The 7,975-nt window shown below is 39.3% G+C and overlaps 1 long non-coding RNA gene across 1 annotated transcript; it reads left to right on the top strand.

The window, feature by feature from the left end:
* The first annotated feature begins 285 nt into the window (after positions 1–285).
* LOC104090071 (uncharacterized) lies at positions 286–4,610 on the top strand. Its single transcript, XR_011411238.1, has 4 exons — positions 286–1,048; positions 1,132–1,320; positions 1,399–1,830; positions 4,409–4,610. It is a non-coding gene; the product is annotated as an uncharacterized lncRNA (long non-coding RNA).
* The last annotated feature ends 3,365 nt before the right edge of the window (positions 4,611–7,975 follow it).

Below are 7,975 nucleotides of genomic sequence, written 5' to 3'. Positions count from 1 at the left end.
TGAAATTAATCATTTAATTCTCTTTTAACCCTAAAAATATCTGGAAAAAAAAGAGATGATAGTTCAAACACAAACCCTCCCGAATTTTAGTCAACAAATGTAAGAAAATAACATAAAAACAACAATATAAAAAATTTGTCAAACTAAGTATTTTTATATGAATACTTATTAATTATATCATGTATAGTTATGCAAATTAATTACTTAATTAAATTATACCCAAAAATAGTTGAGTAAAAAACAAACATATAAAATAATAAATTAACATATAAAATAATGTAAGAAACTAACATATAAAATAATAATATAGAAAATGTATCAACCTAAGTAATAATATAGAAACAATATAGATTAAATATTAATATAAAAGATATTGCAATATATTTAAAGATGTTAAACAATTAAATAGAAAAATACTTTAATTAATATTGTTCAATTTACAAACATCGTCATGGAGGTTCCCCTTATGCATCCCGGACCTGCATCTCGAGAGCTACTATTGCTACAGGGCAATCATAGGTCTTCACACATCTGGGATGGGCAGTGTCTGTCCCAGACATTCTGCCCCAGACGTATAGACGATATGTGGGAGTTCATTAGGGATCACCCACTGCATCCCTGTATAGTTAGACGCCCTCAGGGTACAGGTTTCTACAGGATCATAGAGATCGGTCGGTTGCAGTTCGACTAGGAGTTGATCATAGATATGATAGAGCGGTGGCGACCGGAGACGCACATGTTTTATCTACCCGTCGGCGAGGCTACTATCACGCTTGAGGACGTGGAGGTTCTTTTCGAGTCATCCCAGAAACGTTTCATCTACCCACCGGCACACGATACCGTTACTACTGCTAATGTTTGGTGGTATACTGTTCCCGAACACTTTGAGAAACCAAGTCAGCTTGCGATTTCTACATCATATGGAGTGGCTAGATGATTTATCTGGTTACAGCTGGGGTGCAGCTGTTCTAGCTTACCTGTATAGGCATATGTGTCGGGCATGTATGGACACCCAGAGAGACGTTGCCGGATTTTTACACTGCTGCAGGTGAAAACATAGTCAATTCTTTTCATGATTATAACATACATAGTAAAAAATGCCTTAAATTTTACGTTCACAATCTATATTAGGTTTGGGCATGGGAGCGGTTCCTGCAGTTCCAGCCATCTCTGCCACCGATAGCTCCGAATGCACCACCTCCACTGTTTCTACCTTTAGCTTGGAGGTGGTTTGATAGGCGAGGCTACGCCCGCCAGGTCGAGGCTCGACATCATCTCCCTTATTACAGGGATTTGTTGGATTTACTTGAAGGCGCGCAGGTACATATATACTTAAGTTTACTTGGATTGGCTTGATATGTGTTACGTTTACTCACGATTATTGTTTTTAATAAATAGTCCGTATGGAGGCCATACAATGACGTGCTCATAGCTGGATTGCCGAATTATTGCTCCCGCGGTCGAGCTATGTGGAGCTCTTCTGTCCCATTGATATGTCTCGATATAGTCGAGCATCATGCCACCGAGCTAGTCCTTAGCCAATTTGGTCGCCCACAGCTTATACATATTCCACCCACTTGGCACATGACACATTACCAGTGGGATGATCGTTGCTAGGTTAACCAGACATACTTGGACTGGCTAAAGGCCCTGATTGAGGTTTGGGACCAGAGGTATGGCCTGATTTTTCCATACCCTCCACCTGACCGTATGGAGGGCGAGCATGAGTACATGGGTTGGTATCGCAGCGTTACCCGACTTCTCATCGGGAATCCCGTTCATGGCACTGGTGGTCGGTACATTCCATACGCCGGGAGGCATGAGGCACTGGTATGTTATTTGTTATACTTACTTATAAAGTTACATTATCCTTCCGTAATTAATATTGTATATGTTATGCATGGTATTGGCTTACACCAGTTCTACAAGTGTGATGACCCACAAGGTCATCTTATGATTTAGAACTCGAATCTGCGCTCTTAAGCCTTAAAAATCTCATTTTTACCCTCCTCGATTTGCGTGCGCAGTCAGGGCAGGTTTCCAGAAAGCTTTTATGTTGAAAACTAATGAAAATAAGAATTTTTGCCTTAAAAGTTAATTTTAGTTGACTTCGATCAATATTTTTGGTAAATGGGACCGGATCTATATTTTGATGGTCTCGGTGGGTCTGTATCGAATTATAGGACCTGGGCGTATGCCCAGAATCGAATTCGGAGGTCCCTAGCTTGAGTTATGAATTTTTGATGAAAATTAAAAGTTTGAAAATTAATTATTTTTAAGAATTGATTGATGTTTGGCATTGTTAGTGTCGAGTCCGTATTCTAGTTCCGGAACCCGGTACAAGTTCATTATGATATTTAAGACTTGTCTGCGAAATTTGGTGAGAAACGGAGTTGGTTTGACGTGATTCGGACGTCCAGTTAAGAAAATAAAAATTTTAAAGTGTTCTTGAGAATTTCATTCGATTTGGTGCTAAATTCGGAATTCTATGTGTTATATTGGCAATTTGATCGGGCGAACCAGTTCGCATGATGTTTTTAGACTTGTGTGGATGTTTGGTTTGGAGCCTCGAGGGCTCGGGTGAGTTTCGGATAGGCCACGAGATGTTTTGGACTTTGAAAATCTGGTTTTTCTGCAGAGTGTGTGTTCTGGCATGTCCTTTTTCACGTTCGCAAAGGTACTCTCGCGAACGCGAAGAGTAAACTGGGCAGCTGAGGATTTCTTCTTCGCGAATGCAAAGGCTTGGTCGCAAACGCGAAGCGATGGGGGCGTTACCCTCCGCGAATGCGACAAGCCCATCGCGAACGCGTAGCGTTAGGCACTGGGGAGGGGCAGACAACCTTTTCTTCATCGCGAACGCGAACAATGAGTCGCGAACGCGAATACCAGGGAAGGGTAGCCTACACGAACGCGATCACTTTCTCGCAAACGCGAAGGCTTGGCAGCCCATACACTTCGCGAACGCGACAGTGCTCTCGCGAATGCGATGAACACTGTCGCCTAGCACTTAACAGAACCCAAAAATTGGATTTTAGCCAAAAATTCATTTTTCTCAAAAACCAAAAGGTAAGAGGCGATTTTTCAAGAGTCATTTCTTCCCCAAATTGTTGGTAAGTGATTCTAAACCATTTTCTTTCAATTACCCATTACATTTCTTGAATTTTTAACCTAAAATCTAGAGTTTTCATGGTAGAATTAGGGGTTAGGGTAGAAACTAGGGATTTCGGAAATTTGGGAATTTAGACCTCAATTTGCGGTCGGATTCCAAAACTAATTACATATTCGGGCTTGGGGGTGAATGGGTAAAAGGATTTTGGTCCGAACCTCGAGTTTTGACCAAGCGGGTTCGGGGTCAATTTTTTGACTTTTTGGAGAAAAATTTGGGAAATTTAATTTATGCAATATAATTGAATCCTTTAGCAATATTTGATATTATTGAGTCATTTTTGAATAGATACGAGTGGTTTGGAGGTGAATTCCAAAGGAAAAGCTGTGATTGAGAATTAAGTGGCTTTCGGAGAGAGGTAAGTGTTGTGTATAACCCTAACTTGAGGGAATTAGGAACCTTAGATTACTTGCTAAGTGAAATCCAAGTGAGCGGCGTATATGTGAGGTGACGAGTACTTATGCGCCGCCAAATTTACCTGTTTTTCCATGTTTTTCTGTTTTTCTTATATTGTATTTTCCTATGTCAAATTGCTACGTTTTATGCTAGTATTGTTCAATTTATCGTTCTTATCATGTTTACGGATTTTCTAGTGATAATTGAGTTTTTATTTCAAAGTTGAGATTTATATTATGGAACCAAATATTGAAGTAAGGTTTGTACTTGTTATTCTATCTCCCTGTTGTTATTTATGCATATGGTAAGGGAGAGTGTTAATGCACGAAGGGTGATGTCGTGCCATATTGTGAGTGTTAATGCACGAAGGGTGATGCCGTGCCATATTGTGAGTGTTAATGTACGAAGGGTGATGCCGTGCCATATTGTGAGTGTTGATGCACAAAGGGTGATGCCATGCCATTATATGAGAGTAAAAGCATGAAGGGTGATGCCGTGTCGTTTCTATTAATTTTATGGTTAGATTGAGAGTAAAAGTACGAAGAGTGATGCCGTGCATTTTTCCTTACTGTATTCACTATTACTGTTGATTCATGGTATATTGACTACTCCGGTGATCATTCTGTTGTAGTTCTTTATCTTGTATTCCCCTCAGTATGTTTCCCCTCCCGACATTTCCTGTTTAGTTCTTCATTTCTGTTATTTGCATATACACTGTTAAATTGTACAGATTGATTTGTAGGTGCCTTGCCTTAGCCTCGTCACTACTTCGTCGAGGTTAGGCTCGACACTTACCAGTATATGGGGTCGGTTGTACTGATGCTGCACTCTGCACTTTCTGTGCAGATTTTGATACCGGCTTAGGTTGATCGAGATTTGCTACTGGTCCGCTGTCCGGAGACTCAAGGTAGATCTGTCGGCATTCATAGACCTTGAAGTCCCCGTCTATCTTTTATGTCCTACTATTTTCTTTCATTCAGACAATTGTATCTCTTTCAGACTATTACTTGTAGTAAATTCTAGAATGCTCGTGAATTGTGACTCCAGATTCGGGTGGTAGTAATTAATACAATTTTACGATATTCCGCTCTTATTATATTTCATCTTAGTTAGTTATTGTTATTTACTGATTGGAAATAAGGAATTGGTTTAACGATTTTCTAACATTGGCTTGCCTAGCAAGTAAAATATTAAGCGCCATCACGGTCCCGTCGGTGGGAAATTTCGGGTCGTGACAACTAGTTGGGACTGGATATGCTACAACATACAGGCGAGGGAGCGGAAGCTTTGCACGTGTTTGGTCGTCGTGTTACTGATCTTGTTGCGAACACATTGAGATGTGCCTGAGAGGACATGCGCTTAGGATATGCTGTTGCTTCTTTGCCGCCCGAGGAGTACCATCATGGGCCACTAGTGGAGCCTGAACATGGTAGACGTGGCAGGCGTGGCGAGAGAGGAAAGGGTATCCCACATGGTCGTGGTGGTTGTGGTGGTCGGTGAGGACGGGGCCCCCAGCAAGGAGGCGTTGAGGCACCCATGGAGGATATTAGAGATGATCTGTCGGGTGAACACCCTGAGCCATACGATGATTGTAACGACCCGACTTGTCGTTTTAAGAATTAACGCCACGTTCAGCGACTTAAGGTCCCGAGAAGCTTCGTAATATGTATTATGACTCGCGTGTGTGGTCGAGTTTGGTTTCCGGAAGATTCAGAATTTAATTTAAACAACAATTCTCATTTTTTGAAGCTTAAATGGAAAAAGTTGACCAAAAGGTTGACTTTTGAAAATACGACCCCGGAATGAAATTGTGATGATGAGAATAGCTTCGTATGATGATTTCAGACTTAGGCGTGTGTTCGGATTTTGATTTGGAAGTTCGTAGGTCAATTCGACGCATTTTGGCTAAAGTTGGAAATATAAGATTTTTGGAAAGTTCGATCGATGGTCAAATTTTTGATAACGAGGTCGGATTGTGATTCCAGAAATTGGAACCGCTCCATTACATCATTTATGACTTGAGTGCAAAATTTGAAGTCATTCTGGATTGATTTAATACGTTTATGCACAAATAATAGAATTTGGAAATTTCATAACTCATAATTCGATTCGAGGCGCGATTTAATGTTTCAGCATTGTTTGATGTGATTTGAGGCCTCGACTAAGTTCATATCATGTTTTGGGACTTTTTGGTATGATTTGATGGGGTCCAGAGGGGCTTGGGTATATTTTTGGATCATTGGTTGAGAGACTAGTAAATTTAAGAAATTTGGGAGTTTGACCATGGTCAATATAGGATCAAGACGATCTCTTTTTAGTGTTTTGAGTGCACGAGCAGGTCCGTAGAATGTTTTATGATTGAAATTCATATATGGTTTGTGTCTGGGAGGTTCCGGATGAGTTTCGGGGTGGTTTCAGATCATTTCGAAGAAGTTTGAGTTTGCTGGTTTAAGGTGAGGTGCTGTTCATTCGCAATTGCGATGATTTTTGGATTTTAGTGTAGTTCGCAATTGCGAACACTGTTCATGGGAGGTTACTATTCATTCGCAAATGTGAACCTGGGCAGAAACTTAAGTATTGAAAATGTGTCATTTCTTCATTTTCGATTGGGATTTTTGGAGGTCGGTTTTTGGGCAATTTTGAGGATTTCTTCACGACTTCAACTGGGGTAAGTGTTTTATATTCGAAAGTAATTATATTTCATGAATCTATGGTTATATTCATCGTTTAATTCGAGTTTTAATGGAGGAAATTGGGATTTTTATAAAACTTTTCAAAAACGAAAATTTAAGATTTGGAGGACGATTTGATATAGGAATTCGATAAAATTGGTATGGTTGAACTCGTATCGGAATGGGTGTTCGGATTCCGTAAAAATTCTATAGGGTTTCTAAGAGGTGGGCCCCGCGTTGACTTTGGTTGACTTTTTAGAATAAAATTTTAAGTCGACATTTTATTATTCGGAATTTATTTTCGATGAATTTTAATGAAGTTATACAATTAATTTGGATAAAGCTGTCCGGTGGTCAATTCAAGCAAGAAGGCGATTTTGGAATATCGATTTAACTTCAAAAAGGTAAGTATCTTGCCTAACCTTGTGTGGGGAAATTACCCTTAGGCATCGAGTCCTATGTGCCATTTGAAAAATATGAAAAGCCGTGTACGCGAGGTTACGAGTACGTACTCGGGCTTATATGTGCAAATTTTATTGGGTTAAAGTCTTAGGCATTATTGTGTAGTAAATGGGATAGTTGTTGGCATTTATTAAATCATCTATTTGCCATGCCTCAATCCTTGTTTGTTGAGTTTGTTTTTACATGATAATTTTATGTGATTGTTACTTGAATATTTATGTAAATTCCGTGAGTTGGTTGATTTGATATTTTCTGGAAATAATTATATTATGAATTTTTTCATCTGCAAATAATTAATGAACTAAGTTTAAACCGAGGCGTTAATATAATTATCAAGAATTTGGATTAATGAAGGTGTTGCCCTAGACTGAGTATTTTATATCTCTGTTTATTATTTTTGAGGTTTTATATACGTTGTGGTGAGCCTTGGGCTATTTTTGAGAAATTTATAGATTTTACTATATCATTGGAATTGGTTGTGGTTGTTGGGCAAATTGTGTTAGGAATTAATTGTGTTGTGTTGTCGTGATAATATTCCGTGTAAATTGTTGTGTGATTTGAGTTATTATTATGAGGATATAAGGGTGGCATTTTACTGTTGATATTATGTGGGTATAAGGGTGGCATTTCACCGTGGTTATGTGTGTTGGGATATTGTCTGGGCGGAGTAATAAGGGTGGCTATTATACGGAGCGATAAGGGTGGCTATAGGAGCGATAAGGGCGTCTATTGATATTGTTAGGGCGAAGGGGTAAGGGAGGCTATTATATGAGTGATAAAGATGGCCATAGTAGAGATAAGGGTGACTATTGTCAGGGATGATACGTGATGATGCGGAGTTATTGTGTTGGTAATTTTTATCTGATGATGTGGGGTTATTGCGTTGGTAATTTCCATGTGATGTTGTGATTTTTCTTGTGTTTATTTTTATATCTTGTGTAATTTGTCTTGTTTTTGGTAAATTGATAATATTCTAATTTATGTTGAAATTGGGAGCATGTGGCTATTACCAGGCGGATTATGAAATAAAATGTGGGCACGAGGTGCCGAGAGTAAATAATGATGATATTGGCACGTGAACTGTCCGTGCAGTTGTGATATGAAATGTGGGCACGAGGTGCCATGAGTAAATAATGATGATATTGGAACGTGAGTTGTCCATACGGTTGTGATAGAGAAATTGGCATGAGGTGCCGTGGAAATATGAAAGTGGGCCGAGACCCGTATTTTTATGATTTTGAAATAAGGTGTCACACGGTGACTTTTATTCGAAAGATAT

The sequence above is a fragment of the Nicotiana tomentosiformis genome, chromosome 9 (genome assembly GCF_000390325.3).
Source record: "Nicotiana tomentosiformis chromosome 9, ASM39032v3, whole genome shotgun sequence".
NCBI lineage: Eukaryota > Viridiplantae > Streptophyta > Magnoliopsida > Solanales > Solanaceae > Nicotiana > Nicotiana tomentosiformis.
The sequence above is the reverse complement of the archived record's forward strand: the minus strand, read 5'-3'. Positions and strand labels throughout refer to the sequence as shown.